General features: G+C 33.3%; 1 long non-coding RNA gene across 1 annotated transcript in view; it reads right to left on the bottom strand.

Moving 5' to 3' along the window:
* Window positions 1-1973: 1973 nt before the first annotated feature.
* The window catches only part of LOC140607950 (uncharacterized), a 30543-nt gene continuing 15412 nt past the window's right edge, over window positions 1974-17104 (bottom strand). The window contains exons 2-4 of the long non-coding RNA XR_012009874.1: window positions 6000-6147; window positions 4825-5230; window positions 1974-4286 (exon numbers count right to left, since the gene is read on the bottom strand). This is a non-coding gene — a long non-coding RNA (uncharacterized lncRNA). The remainder of the gene's footprint in view (window positions 4287-4824; window positions 5231-5999; window positions 6148-17104) is intronic.

Below are 17104 nucleotides of genomic sequence, written 5' to 3'. Positions count from 1 at the left end.
AAAAGAAACAAATGTTTCACTGCTTCAATTTTAATTTTTTGATATTTTCAAAGGCTAAAAAATAATGTATATTACATGGTTGACTGGCTATTTTATTCAAACACTCAAGGTATTTGTTTATCATACACACCTCCTCTATTAGTTCAGGAAGTTCGTACAGCTTTTCTCTTCCTGGAGAGAGATGCCAGTAGACTGTTGATTATGACAAACACATTTGTGTGGGAAATTAGGTATTATTCTTCTATTGAAAATTGTGTTTTTCTCCCCTAACTCTAGCTAAGTACTGATTTCTAAGATAGGTTTATTGTTGCTCTTGAGTTTGGAATAGAAGCTATAAGAGACTTAGAACTTTAAGCTTCACCTTTGTAATTTTTTGAATCTAGTTATTGTACTATCCTTACAGGATAAATAAAAGCAGCAAAACAGTCTATCTATTATGCTCTTACAATGCCTCTTTTCAAATATACTAGTTCTTTTTGTTATTATATCCAATTCTAGCATCCTCCTTTAAAATAAAATCCTCTATAGTGGCTCTTGAAAGAGAAACTCCATATACTGGGATTTTAGACTAGAACTTAAAATACATTCAGAATTACCTGAATAACATGTTGAATAGCATGTACTAATATCTCACTGCTGGCCTGAGTGTTATCTCAAAGAGAAATGCCTCTTTGAGAAGTAGATTTTCATGGTAGCAAACCCACACATTTTTTACCTTGGAGAACTGTGAAATCTGAAAATGCAAACTTTATTCATGTTGTAGTTCAGGAACAGATAAATGAAGACTCAAAATTTAATTTCTGATATCAATAGAAGTTTAAGAAGTAAAAAACTAATTATACCCTTAGAAGTAAAAATACCTTTATCAATTTTAGGATGATAACATCAATTAATAATGGGGGTTCAATTCTTTCAGCTACCCTCTAGAGGCACTGACAAAACTCTTACTAGGAAACCATGGGGGGAAAAAAGTGTATTTCCATCCACTCAAGAGATTTACTTGGCTGCTGCCAAGACTTTGTCCTAGGCTGTGTCAGAAGTTAATGAAAGAAGTTATTTCTATATACTGAAATTCAGTGTGTTACCTGGGCCTCATATTACTAGTCAATTGTTGATAGAGACTTGCAAGCATCTTATATATTGTGAGCAAACAAAGCTGAAGGCTAAGTTAAGATAAAGGCGATCCTTCAAAAAAATACAATTTTTTTTAAGTCACTGCCCCTAGTATTCCCTGTCAGTGCTATTTATATTCACTGTGGTTTCCTGTTCTCTTCCTTTCTCAGATCCTAGTGAGCATCTGGATTAATTTGCAAGATACAAGATCTCACTTAAGAAGATGTCTTACACAAGGAGCATGTCTCATTATTAGGTAATCTCCTTCCATGTCTTTCTCTCTTGACTCTGTGGTCTCCCTTTTCTGTTCAGTCTTCCTTATTTTCACATACTTTTCTCTAAGCAAGCCTTTCTGTAATAATCTTAGCTCCTGCTCAGTCATAATGATTTCTTCAGATAGATTTGAATTTTTATACCTCCAATTGTGGCTTTATTTATAAATGATCTTTAAATTTATTGAGTACTGATGATATTTACTTACATCTCCCAAACCACCTCAAACTCCAGGACAGCTCTCCCTCAGGAGTCAATGGTCTTCCAGTGTCTTGGTAACTTTTCTCTAAAGATAATGAGCACCTCATTCAGATTAATACATTAGATACCAACTCCACAATGTCTCACTTCTCTTTTTATTGAAGTCTCCACCAGAAATCCAACTTTTCAGGTCCTTCTGTAAAAATGAATTCTAAAGTCTATGAAGCTTTATAAGTGCCAAATATAGGTGATCATAAGCAACTCCAAGTAAGCTTATCCAGCTCTCTCAATGTTCATATTCTTTCACTAAGTAAATGAGTTTCTTTCTACTGAAAACACCATGTCTCTTTAGCTTTCTCAAATAGACACTTTTTTTTTTTTTTCCCTCTCCTAATGTACTTAGCGGATGTCTTAGTGGAGAGGAATACAGAACATACTATCCTAGGGCAATTATTGACTATCACAAAGACAATGGGGGTTTCAGATGTTTTAACTTGGGGCTATTCCTATCACTCCCTCCTTCTCCAACTCAATGGCTCAGTAGCTAATAGTCAGCAGCACTGCAGACAATGGAAAAGTCTGATCTCTTTTGGAGCTCCCTTAAAAAGCACCACACTCAGAACAGAGTTAATATTTTGTCCAGACTTGCAACTTTGTACAAAACCTCTATTCTCTATCTCTGATGATTTTAAAAAATTTAACTCAGCAAGTTGTGCTCAGTTGGGGAGTGGAGGCAGATCATTCAACAATAATAATTAGAGATTTCAATACTCCACTTTTAATAATGGAATAACTATGGAGAAGATCAACAGGGAAACACAAGACTTGAACAACATTTTTTAAAATATTATTTATTTATTTATTCATGAGAGACACAGAGCATGAGAGAGAGAGGCAGAGACACAGGCAGAGGGAGAAGCAGGCTCCCCATAGGGAGCCTGATGTGGGACTTGATCCTGGGTCTCCAGGATCACAACCCAGGCTGAAGGCAGCACTAAACTGCTGAGCCACCCGGGCTGCCCAAGACTTGAACAACATTATAAACCAACTATACCTAGCAGACATATATAGAACCCTCCAGGCTACAACGGCAGGGTATACATTCTTCTCAAGAATACATGATTATACAAATGTACCAAAAACAACAATAATCAAGGCTGTGTGGTACTGGCATAAGAAGAGATTAATAATTTATTTGTTTCACTTTATAAACTATTAAATTTGACATATAATTTAAAATACCATGCATCCATCTATTTTTCAGTATGCTTGTACTTTTTTTTTTTTAACTTTATTTCTGCCTTGATTATTATTTTACCAGGCTGCAAACCATTACTGTTACTGGGCCTTATTTTATTATCATTAAACATAAAAAAAATCATATACATAAAATTAATACAACAAAGAAACCAACTTAAACATAATGATTACACTTCATGCATCTATTTATTGGTAGTATTGGAGGAACAAAATTTTTCACGTAAGTATATGCTTTTTTACATGCCATATTCCCTAGGAATCTTTGTTTTTGACTAAATATGAAAAAATCATTTCCAAACATTTCCCAAGAAGTACTTTTACTCTTGCTTACTCTTTTACATATCTGCAACAGGTTTGCAGTGATGCTTAGAGAAAATTATAAGACATGAATTGTATTCTTTCTGAATTAAGTGATCCCCTAATCACTTAATCCCCCCTAAACTAGAGCTCTAGTTTTTTTGTTATCTACAAAATCTCTATTGTTACAGGAACTTTAAAGGATAAAAGTTCCAGGTTATACCTACAGTGTTCTTTCTCTGACCAGCCTGATTGATTCCATGTGAGACTTCTGATCTACTGTCCCTCTAAGACAGCTATTCAATCAATAAATTTAATTTTATGAACAATTCTAAAATCCTATATATCTGAAAGGGAGTTCTGTTATTCTCCCTCCAAGTGTGTAAACTGTAGGGCAGACAGTGCCTTACCAGGCCACTTTCCTTTATTTCTGGACATGTACCTGAGCTATAAATACCAAATTTAAAGGCAATCTTGTATTTGGTGAAGTGGAAGACATACTTTTTTTTAATTAGCAAAATAAAAATAATACCCAAAAGGTATTTAAAATATGTAAAATATCATAATGATTTTAAAGGAGAAAATTAAGGCAGTACTAGGTGTTTTTCTGACTAATAATCTAGCACTTATGAAAATCCATGTCTTTGAGAACTTTGAATGAATAAAATGCAGAAATCCAAAATGATAATATAAATCAGATTCACATAAAATATATACAGAATAATATCTCACAAGTCTCTCATTTTTTTTAAGTCTCTCATTTTTAGAATAGGAAGTGAAAAAGCATTTTTGCTTGAGAAAAAAAAGCCAGAAAACAAACTTAGAGGAAAAAATATAAAGCTAGTTATAAGGAGATAATAATATATCCTTATATTATAATTATATTCCAATTATAGAAGTATTATATAATTATAATTATATTCCAATAATATAATTTCTTGGAATAACCACTGTGTTTAAGATAAACTATTTTAATTTTAAAATAAACAACAACAAAGAAAAAACTTAACACCTAGGAAGGAAAATATCTTAGTTACATAAATTTGAAAACTGCTGTAACCATAAGTACACCTAATGTGATTCCTTGAGTCAAAGTATTCTAAGATGATTCCCCTTAGTTTGATTGGAGGTACAATGAATCACTGAAAAAAGTTTAAATACAAATTAATAGTCTTATTTTATACAAGAATCATATATTAAAAAAAAATCTTAAGACCATATATTATCAATAACAATACTTTAAAAACAATTGATTCCATTAGAATTTTCAGTCGTTTTTTTCCTCTGTTTAAGTTTGTTTTGTGGGGGGGATGCCTAGGTGGCTCAGTGGGTTGAGCATCTGCTCAGGGCATTATCCCGGGTCTGGGGATCGAGTCCCACATTGGGCTTCCTGAATGGAGCCTGCTTCTCCCTCTGCCTATATCTCTTCCTCTCTGTGTGTCTCTTATGAATAAATAAACAAAATCTTAAAAAAAAAAGTTTGTGTTTTGGTTTTATATATATATATATATATATATATATATATATATATATATATAAACCTCTGTGTGTGTATATATATATATATATATATATATATATATACACACACACACACCAAACTAACTTGATTCTAAAGTCTCTTAAATGGACATACATATGACTATTTTAAAGAATTTCTATTTTCCTAAAGGTACTTACCATTTGCAATCACCTATAAAAGTAGGCCATTGCCATCACTGATACCTAGGGTTCATTTAAGTTCTTAACTTGTCTTGCTATGCCAAACCTTCCTGAAATGTAAGTCAATTTTTTTCTTTCTGTCATTTTTCTTTGTCTTTTATTTTTTTGTCCTGTTATCAGTGACGATGAAGAACAGCTGCCACAATCCTTTTCTTAAAATGTATTTTTTAGCCTGAGAAGGGCCTTGGGAAATCATCGATCCTTTCCACTTATGGAGAAGGTGCAGGGTAACAGTGAAGGTCATCTGGCAAATCCATGGCGAAGCTTGCACTGAAGAAGCATTCTTGTGACAAGCCTGTGCTCTCTTCAGTCTTCAGTGCTTAAGCACATTATCAGATCACCACAGAGCTTTTTTCTTTCTAGTCTTAAGACAAAAACATATTTTATGATTTTCCTTAAAGCTAATTTATAGAACCCCTGGACAGACATGCAGAAAATAAGTCAATGTAGTCAAACTTCTTAAATTGGTAAAAAGAAAAGTTTAACCCTTTATAAGTTGGTTACCTCAGTTTAAGTCTAATAGGGAAATATAATTAAATACCATCTAAGAATTTCTTTCAGAATAAAGAGTTTGCATTGGTACTGTAGTTCATGTATATAAGGTTTATTGAAATAAAGCCATTATAAAATAAGTGATCAGGAAATTACTGAATCATTTGTGTACTTGGTGTGGGTTGGTGTTATAAGATAAGTCTTACCACTAGTAAAAGTATTTACTATTACTTAAACAGAGTTCCTAGAATTAAACAAAGATAAACATAATTAATGCATTTTTAGTAAGTGGGTATACTTAGAACCTTGCATTTATACTAAGCTACTAGATAGTAAGTAATTATGATAACAACAAAAATCACTAGTTTTATATATGGGCATATCTTGGTAATAATTGTGGTTCAGTTCTAGACCACCATAATAAAGTAAATATCAAAATAAAGTGAGTCAAATGAATTTTTGGCATCCCAGTGCATATAAAAGTTATGTTTATACTATACTGTAGTATGTTAAGCATGCAATAGCATTATGTCTAAAAAAATAATGTGCATACTTTAATTAAAAATGCTTTATTGCTAAAAAATGCTATCATCTGAACTTTCAAAGAGTCATAATCTTTTTTTTGGTAGTGAAAGGCTTACCTCATTGCTGATGCCTGCTGACTGATCAAGGTGCTCTTTCAGGTGGCTGTGGGAAATTTCTTAAAATAAGACAATGAAGTTTGCTGGGACTCCTGGGTGGCTCAGTTGGTTAAGTGTCTGCCTCAGTTCAGGTCATGATTTCAGGGTCCTGCAATCAAACTCTGCATCAGGCTTCCTGCTCATCGGGGAGTCTGCTTCTCCCTCTTTCTCTCTCCCTTCTGCCAGCTCTTGCTCTCTCACTTGCTCTCTCTCTCAAATAAATAAATAAAATCTTAAAAAAAAAGAAGTTTCCAGATTGACTGACTTGCTTTCATGAATAAATACTCTGTAGCATATGATGGTGTTTGATAGGATTTTACTCACAATAGAACCTCTTCCAAATTGGAGTCAGTCCTCTCAAACCCTGTCACTGCTTTAGCAATTAGGTTTATGTATTATTCTAAATCCTTTGTGTCATTTCAACAATCTTCCCAGTACCTTCACCAGTAGTAGATTCCATCTCACAAAACCACCTTCTTTGATTATCCATAAGCAACTCCTCATCCATTAGTTTCATCATGAGATTGTAAAAATTCACACACATCTTCAGACTCCACTTTCAACTTTAGTTTTCTTGGTAATTCCATATCAGTAGTGACTTCCTCCCATGAAGTCTTAAATCCCCCTAAGTCATTCTTGAAGGCTGGAATCAACTTCTTCCAAACTCCTCTTAATGTTGATGTTTTGACCAGTTCCCCAAATCACATGTTCTTAATGTCATCTAAAATGATGAATCCTTTCCATAGTTTTCAATAGACTCATCAGAGGAATCACTATCTATGGCAGTTACAGCCTTACAAAATGCATTTCTTAAATAATAAGGCTTGAAAATCAAAATTAATCCTTCATCTATAAACCGCAGAACAGATATTATGTTAGTGGACATGAAAGTAACACTAATCTCATTGTATATCTTCATCAGGACTCTCAGGTGACCAGATGCATTGTCAATAAACAGTAGTATCTTGAAAGGAATCTTTTTAAATTATCTAAGCTATGTTGTCTGGATAACTTGCTGCAGCTTCTACATCAGCACTTGTTGCTCCACTTTGCACTTTTATGTTATGGAGAGGGCTTCTTTTCTCAAACTCATGAACTAACTAACCTCTGCTAACTTCAAACTTTTCTTCTATAGCTTGCTCATCTCTCTCAGCCTTCATAGAATTGAAGAGAGTTAGGGCCTTGCTCTGGCTTTGGCTTTGGCTTAAGGAAATATCATAGCTGGTGTGCTCTCCCCCCCGGACTACTGAAATTTTCTCCATATCAGCAATATGGCTACTTCACTTACTTACTCATGTGAACAATTATAGCACTTTATAGCTCCTTTAAGAACTTTTCTTTTGCATTCACAACTTGGCTAACTGTTTGGCGTAAGTGGCCTAGCTTTCAGCTTATTTCAGCTTTTGTCTGACATGCCTTCTTCATCAAATTTAATCATTTCTAGCTTTTTTTTTTTTTTTAAGATTTTAAAGATTTATTCATGAAAGACACACAGAGAGAGAGGCAGAGACACAGGCAGAGGGAGAAGCAGGCTCCATGCAGGAAGCCTGATGCGGGACTCAATCCTGGGACTCCAGGATCATGCCCTGGGCCGAAGGCAGGCGTTAAACCTCTGAGCCACCCAGGGATTCCCTCATTTCTAGCTTTTGATTTAAAGTGAGAAACATGTAACTATTCCTTTCACTTGATTACTTAGAGGCCTTAAAAGGGTTATTAATTGGTCTTAATTTCAATATTGTTGTGTCTTAGGGAATAGAAAGGCCTGAGGAGAGGGAGAGAGATGGAAGAATTGTCAATCAGTTGAACAATCCAAAGAGTCCATTTATTGACTAAGTTTGCTGTGTTATAAGAGTGGTTTGTGCTCCAAAACAATTATGATAGTAATGTCAAAGATCACTGATCACAGATAACCATGACAAATATAATAATGATGAAAACGTCTGAAATACTATAAGAATTAACAAGGTAACATGAATACATAAAATGGGCATACTCTGTTAGAAAAACAGTGTTGATAGACTTACTCAACACAGGGATGGCACAAACTTTCAATTTGTAAAAAGCACAATATATAAGAAGTAAAATAAAGTGAAGTGCAATAAAATAAAGTAGACTTTTTTTTTTCCTTATGCTAAGACATATGTATTGAATCTGATTACTTAACACATTTTCTGGTTAGGGATTTATTTCAATGCTATGCACAATGCGATATTTTTAGATACATCTTCATTCATAATTTTTTCATAATTACAATAATTTATCACATTATGTACATTTGAGGTGATTTATCTGCAAATATTATATCAGTTAGACACCTGATCCTTCCAGAAGTTAACTATAAACCATAGGGAGAATATATCACCATCTAGATTTTCTTAAAACAGAACAACAAAATGATGCTAAGATCCATTGTTTTTTAATTAAAATAGTAATAGGTTAAAATTTGCAAGTCTACTAACAGAAATCTATAAAAGAATCATAGGTAAGATGAATAAGTAACACTTTGCTACATATAAAGAGTAGATTTAATTTAGTTGACTTTTTGGTTTTAAATTTATGAAATCTTCCAGATTTCCATAACTCTCTCCTTCCTTTCTCACTCTCTCTCTTTCCTGACACATATAGACAATTTTAAATATGCATATATAATTATACACATACATACACAAATAGATAATACACATATACATATGTATACTTTGTAATATTCTTAATGTCCTGCTTATAAGGTTTTCTTGTGTGTCCCAATACTTATATCCTAGAAGAAACCAATCTGAACTGTGAAAATCCTCATTTCCACTGGGAATTTTATTTTTAGATTTTCACTCTCCATCCATCTGCCTTTGAGCAATTTTCTGTGCTTCAAGCATGAGCAAGCAGTATTAATCCAATTTCTAGTTTCTGTGAAGCACATTATGTTAGATCATATGCACTTCAGTGCTTCTTCTTAGAAACTTTGTGTTTACTTAACTATTTCACTATCAACCTTTATAGACAGACTTAACTATTTCACTATCAACCTTTATAGACAGGAGTAGAAAAGAAATATAAAATCTAGGTAAAAATGTTAATTTTATTTTCCATCTAAGAAAAGAATCCACTGATTCAAAAACAATGGAATCTTATGATATAAAAAATGCTGCCTGACACAGCAAAATTACACATTGACAGGTGAACAAATATCAATAAACTACAAAAAAATTGTTTATTGTTCTAATGGTCAGATACTCCAATTATGTTTGACAAAGCCTATGAAAACTTTTTCAGTATTAAGACAATATCATTTTATATGAATCCATTATGATTTATATGAATTTATTTCCTCGGCTTCAAAATTATTTTGAAATATCAGAAAATGCAGTACGTCCACTGAATATATGAATATATAAAATGAAATATGAATATATAAAATTAAATATATAAAATTATCATAGAAATTAGGTAATGTGAATTTAAAAGCCATATTAACTATCAAAAGTCAAATGAAAACATTGTGCAATTCATCCTTTGTTATTTTCCAAGTGTAGTCACTGCACTCCAAAACAGATTCATTATGTATGACTCAAAATTTTGAATAAACATTGAAAATTTGATTAAACATTAGATTGCATTGATGAAAAATTTACAATGAATGAACCTTTCAATATTCCCCCAAATTCCGGAGATATTAACAATACAAGGTTTCTTGTATTATCTAAAGAGAATACAATTTGAGCATATGGCATCAATCTATCAATATATTTAGTAGAGCTACATATAAACAGTTGGTCCTGAAAATTTCATGTTAGAAAGTATTAGAACATATGTTTTCCAACTGAAAACAAGCTGTAGAAAATTTAATTCAATTTTACACATTCTAGGTAACAAGTAATAGGCACTGTATTATAAGCTGTGTTAGTCAACGCTTTCAAAATTTAAAAAAAAAAATCACTGCATGGTAATAAAAAGATATTTTTTTAAATTAAAGCCTAATACAGGAGAGAATAAAATCAAATCAAATGCTCCTTTTCCCCACTTTATTGCTCTTTATACAAAAAAAAACTATATATATCTAGGCATGCAATTCATGTTTTGATATACATATGCGTTGTGAAATGAATACAACAATCAAACTAATTAATATCTATCATCTCATATAGTTATATTTGCCCCCTGTGGCAAGAATACTTAAGATCTACCCTCTTAGCAAGTGTGAAGTATACAATACAGTATTATTAACTATAGTTCCTGCTTTCTATATTAGATCTCCAAAACATATTCACCTTGCATAAATAAAACAGTATACTCTTTGACCAAGATCTTCTCATTTCTCCCTTCCCAGACCCTGGTAACCACCTTTCTAGTCTCTGCTTCTATGAATTTGACTATATTAGATCTCATATATAAGTGAGATCATACAGTATTTATCTTTCTGTGTCTGGCTTATTGTACTTAGCATAATGTCCTCCAGGTTCATTCATGTTATTGTAAAAGACAAAATTTCCTTCATTTTTAAGACTGAATAATATGATTTCATTGTGTATATATCTGTATACCGTTTCTCTTTATAAATTAATCTGTCATCAAACATTTGGGCTGTCCACATTTTGGCTATTGCAAATAATACAGCAATAAACACAGGATATCTCAGGTATCTGAGATACTGATTTCATTTCCTTTGGGTATAAACCAAGAACTGTAATTTCCCAATCATGTGGTACTTCTATTTAAATATTTTTGAGGAGCTTCCATATTGTTTTCCATAATAGGTATCCACATTCTTATCAATTCTGAACAAGGATTCCCTTTTCTTCACATTCTTACCAACATTTGTTATCACTTTTCTTTTTGATAACAGCCATTCTAACAGGCGTGCAGTAATATCTCATTATTATTTTGATTTGCATTTCTCTGATGATTAGTAATATTGGAGCTCTTTTCATATACTTGTTGGACATCTATATGTCTTCCTTTTAGAAATATCTATTCAGGTCCACTACCCATTTTTTTTAAATGGGGTTAATTGATTTTGTTTTGCTAATGAGTTGTATGAGTTCCTTATGTATTTTAGATATAATGCCCTTAAATATGTATGGTTTGCAAGTATTTTCTCCAATTCCATAGGCTGCTTTTTCATTCTTGATTTTTTTTCTTTGCTGGGTGGGCATAAGTTTTTTAGTTTCATAGAATTCCATTTGTCTATTTTTGTTTTTCTTGCCTGTGTTTTTTTAATTTTTTTTTTTATTTATTTATGATAGTCACACAGAGAGAGAAGGGCAGAGACACAGGCAGAGGGAGAAGCAGGCTCCATGCACCGGGAGCCTGATGTGGGATTCGATCCTGGGTCTCCAGGATCGCGCCCTGGGCCAAAGGCAGGCGCCAAACCGCTGCGCCACCCAGGGATCCCATTGAGGGTCATAACCAAAAACGTGTTGCCCAAACCAATGTCAAAAAGCCTCCGGCAGCCCGGGTGGCTCAGCGGTTTAGCGCTGCCTTCTGCCCAGGGCGTGATCCTGGAGACCCGGGATGAGTTCCCTATGGGGTTCCCTGCATGGAGCCTGCTTCTCCCTGGCCTGTGTGTCTCTGCCTCTGTCTCTGTATCTATCATGAATAAATAAATAAAATCTTTAAAAAAAAAAAAAAAGCCTCTAGCAGTGTAATGGTTTCAGGTCTTGCATTAAATTCTTTAATCCATTTTGAGTTGATGTTTTTTTATATGATGTTAGATAGGGATCCTATTTTATTCTTCTGTAAGTGAATACTACTAAATTTTCCTGGCACCATGAGTTGAAGACATTATCCTTTCCCCATTGTGTGTTCTTGACACACTTCTTGAAGATCAGTTAAATGTAAATGTATAGATTTATTTCTGGGCTCTCTATTCTGTTCCACTGGTTTATATGTCTGCTTTGTTTTCTCAGTACCATACTGTTTTTATAACTTAGCTGTGTAATATATTTTGGAATCAGGAAGTGTGATGCCTCTCACTTCATTCTTCCTGCTCAAGATTGTTTTGGTTTTATGGAGTTGTTTGTGGTTCCATATGAATTTTAGAATTGTTTTCTCTATTTCTGTATTGAGATTTTGATAGAGATTGCACTGAGTCTGCAGATAGTTTTAGGTAGTATAGATGTTTTAACAATATTAATTCTTCCAATCCATGAAATTGAGGTGTCTTCCATTTACCTATATCCTTTTTTTTATAATAAATTTATTTTTATTGGTGTTCAATTTACCAACAGACAGAATAATACCCAGTGCTCATCCCGTCAAGTGCCCCCCTCAGTGCCCGTCACCCATTCACCACACCCCCCTCCCCTTCCACCACCCCTAGTTCGTTTCCCAGAGTTAGGAGGTCTTTATGTTCTGTCTCCCTTTCTGATATTTCCCACACATTTCTTCTCCCTTCCCTTATATCGCTACCTATATGTTTTTTTTGTTTGTTTGTTTGTTTGTTTATTCATGAGAGACACACACAGAGGCAGAGACACAGGCAGAGTACCTATATCTTTTTAATTCTTTCATCAAAGTCCATAATTTTCAGTTACAGGTCTTTCACTTCCATTAATTCTAAGTATTTTATTATTCTCATTGTGACTATGATTAGAATTATCTGCTTTTTCAGATTCTTCATTGTTTGTATACAGAAATGCCAAGTTTTTATAAGGTGATTTTATAGCTTACAACTTTACTGAATTCATTTATTAGTTCTAACAGTTTTTGTTGTTGAGTCTTTAGGACTTTCTAAAAATTCTCTTTAGTAATTAGAAACTACTTGCTTTCTCTTCACAACAACTTTAATCTGCTATGTATTATCCATTCAAAGTATACTCTGAATTAAGGTGATTAATCATTTTTGATGTCTTGGATCAATAAGTGCCTGTACTTGACATAAAGGCACAGGCCTTTACTAGATCTTTGCAATATGAAATAATTAAGGCCAGAGCTTAGCTCCGGTGCTGATCTTCCTTAAATTGCAGGCCTCTTCCCAGCACATCACTACTGCTAGTAGAAATATAAGAATATCATCTAGGAGGGAGTACTCTGATCTATTATCAGCTATTGTCACTCATTTTAATTCTGTGGTATATTAGTAAAACAGATAAGATTAAGATAATTTCTATAGAAAACCACTTTTAAAGTGGAAGAAGGAAGAGATGAAGAAGGACAAACTAGATACAGCATCCTTGACAACCAAGGATAGAGTATGAACTAGAGGTGCAAAACCCAGGGCGTTAAAACAAACTAATTTATAAGCATACAGAAAAAAAAATAATACTAATACCACCAAAACCAAGGGCATAATTTGAACTGGTGATATTCCTGGAAGGAAATAAAATTTGTCCCATATGGCTAATACAAAGAGACTACTGAGAATTGTAGACAGGACTAATGGAGCAAATAAGGTTTAGTGAGACATCCAGACACTAGTAATGTTGGGGAACAATTACCATCTGTACACTTGAGGGAAAAGACAAATATTATTAAATTCCTCAGTGATCCTTGAACTAGTAAGGAAGGACTACCCACCCCCTCACTGTGCAGAGAAGCCCCTGCAGACAAAAATGCATCCCCAAAGCAAAGGAGAATAGAGAAACTCTCTCTACCCCTGCCCTCTCATGCTGGTGCTTTCCATTCTTAAACCTAATCAGAAGCCAGCCAGCATGAGGTTCCTGGTAATACTTTCCATAGGGGTTGGCCCCTAATGTTTAAGGGGCAAGGAAACCAAAAATAGATTACCTAATCTATTAGGTAATATAATAGGCAAGTAAAAAGAACAATCACATAATTCATCTACTGCTCACAGTCTAAAGGTTCACCCTGAAGAAAAAAACTAGCTGGCCTTTTACATTTTTATGAATTCACTTAAGTTACTGCAAGTGGTCAACAATGCCCATTTCTAGTTTGGTAAATCACTAGCAGTCCATGTCAAAAGTCCAGTCTATGGAAGACAGAATCACAGCACCAATGGCATTGTTGGTTGAAAACCAAAAATCACTATAATTTGGAGAATTTACATTGTCCCACTTTTCTCAGTTGGCATTTAATTTCATCTCTTAGTTCTTATTTCACTTAATATGGTAACTTATAGGCCCTACTTACCTTAGTAACTTACTAGTAAATACATTTTATTTTGTAAAACCTTTGCTTATAGATGAAAATTTTAAAGCAACTAAATATATATTTTTCTCCTTTGGGGAAGTTTACATATAACTTGAATTTTTAAAAATATGACTATTGCCTAAAAGGGAATAACTATCTGAACTCAGGAACAGATATTTCATTTTCTTAGCTACATAGTCAAATGTGTGTGTATGTTTAAACTCATAAAAAACCTTTAGATATAAAATGAGAAACTATCTCTTGAGAATGAAGGAAGCAGAGGACTGACTCCTTTCCAACTTCTGCCCTGTTGTTAATACATTTTAATTGGCATTATTTATTTAAGGGACTTAATTTAAACTATTTCTTGAGTCTCTTCTTTCAGTGACATCTGGCATTAATAACACACTCATCAAAATGTATATTAATTCTTTTTTCAAATTTTTGAAAAATGTGTATTAATTCTTTTTTCAAGTTTTAAAGTTAAATTAATGGTATGATAGAAATAGCATTCTATTTGAGAATAAGGCATATCTGAGCTCAAATCCCAACCATCCCTCTCTTTCAGCTCTCTCCCCACACTCACAAATAAACACATCCACATACTTATAGTTTTCCATTCCAACTGGATTTGTGCAATGATAACAATCACCTCCCTTCTGAGAGTAAAGCAAATATTGCTAATCCATGAGGATTCTTTCTTACTGATTAGAGATATAGCCAAAGGTTTTCTTTTTTCTCCACATCCGCACCAACACTTCTATCTACTCTTTTTGATAACAGCCTTTTAACATGTGTGGGGTGATATCTCATTGTGGTTGTTATTTGTATTTCCCTCATATTAATGATGTAGAGTATCTTTTCACATACTTATTGGCCATCTATATGTCTTTGGAAAAATGTCTATTCAGATCTACTGCACATTTTTAAAAAACATTTTAAAATAGTTGGGGTGTTTTTGTTTGTTTCTTTTGCTATTGAGTTGTAATAAATAGCTATTTTTGATGGTTTTGATGATGGCAGGGGGAGAAAGTAAGACCTAAACTAATGTTTATTAAGTGTGTATAAAATGTCAGACACTTTATATACACCATCATATGAAATATAAATAAATGATCTGAGATATAGGTATTTCAAAACACCACTGAAGAATCCAAAATTTGTGTACTATTGGCAAAAATACAAATTGGTGCAGCCACTATGAAAAACAATATGTGACGTTCCTCAAAAATTTTAAAATAAAACTACCATATAATTCAGCAAATCCACTTCTGGGTATTTATCTAAAGAAAATGAAAACACTAACTCAGTAAGACATATCCCCCATGTTCACTGAAGTCTTAATTACAGCAGTCAAGATATGGAAACAATGTAAATGTTCCCTAACAGATGAATAAAGATTATATACATATGTGTGTGTGTGTATATATATGTATGTATGTACACAAACACACACATATACACCATGAAATATTATTCAGCCATTAAAACAAAATGAAATTTTACCATTTGTGACAAAATGGATGTACCTCAAGAGCATTATGCTAAATGAAATAAATCAGAGAAAGACAATCTAATGATTTCTCTTACAAGTACAATCTACAATTAAGTAAGTAATTAAATAAATAAATAAATAAATAACCATGGCCATAGATAGAGAGAAAGGAGTAGTGGTTGACAGAGGTAGAAGGTAAGGGGTTTGAGAAATGAATGAATGGTTCTTGTTTTTGTTTTAGTTAATTGAATAAAAACTAGCTATGAGAAAAAAAAGATAGCTACTTACACTATTTCATTAGTTCCTTATTGGGTTACTACATAATTTTTGTATATTTCATAGTAATGAATTCCATACTATCTATTTTTCATATTTATTTCATTTTACATAATTAAATTTATCTAAATTAATATAAAATTTAGTAAATGGCTAATTCACTGCATATACCTGTATGTTTAGTTCAACAATCAAGTCTGAAATATTTATAGAGTAATAACCATATAAACAATATCAGACTTCCCTGGAAGAGACAATGAAGTTAAGAGGACTAAGGCAAAATGTTTGCATTCCAAGAGTTCAAAAATTGAATGAGAAAAGAGACAAACATCTAAATTAAATATACTTCACATCTTTATTGATGTCCTCATTGTTTTTTTACACTGGTTTCTGCAAAAATTTCTCCTTCTCCAGTCAATCTATAGAGACTGATCTCATCTCAGATTAAATGTCACTACCTTAGTCATATTCAGGCTAGAATAACATGTGGGCCTTAACAGAATACTCAGGAATCTCCTATTTATCAGAGTTCCTTCATGTAACTCAGGAGTGGCCCTGAGCACTTTACTGTACCCTTCAGTTGTTTCCCAAAGGTCAGATGGTATCACAAACATTTTGTTCTTCCAATTTTCCAATTGTAATATGTTGAAAATTTCTGGGTATCTCTCTCTCATATGCATCCATATACATGTGCAGTCTTTTGGAAGAGTGCCAAATCTAAACAGAAAAAATAAACAATTTTCCACTTGCCTCATAACTCACAAATTCACATAGTTGTAATGGAGTTAGATGGTCTCATTATTATGCAGTGCTGTGATGCTTTCTTTCCTTCATCTTCCCATCCCCCTTTTTAAATGTGCTATTTCAGGTCTACCTGGAATAATAAATGAGCTAATGGTGACCCATATATCTCTTACAGCCTGCTAACTTAGCTACACTAAGACCAGGTAGAGCCTTTGAAATTACTTCTTATAGGTACTTGATTAAATTCTTAGCCAAGGGCCATTCTTCTCCCAAATCTCTCCATGGGGAAGAAATAGTCATTTTCTTCTTCCACTTATAAGAGCTTTTCAAGAAGGAACAAGTGGTCTGTGATTTTGATTGCCGTGGAGAGAACCAGTCGAGTAAGGACTTTAGAAGAGACCATTGAATTTGTTAATTAGTAGGTCATTGGTGAACTGATCTCGCAAAGACAGTAGTTTCAGCAAATTGG

Source organism: Canis lupus, chromosome 17 (genome assembly GCF_048164855.1).
Source record: "Canis lupus baileyi chromosome 17, mCanLup2.hap1, whole genome shotgun sequence".
Lineage (NCBI taxonomy): Eukaryota > Metazoa > Chordata > Mammalia > Carnivora > Canidae > Canis > Canis lupus.
This window is presented reverse-complemented; position numbering and strand designations above follow the sequence as displayed.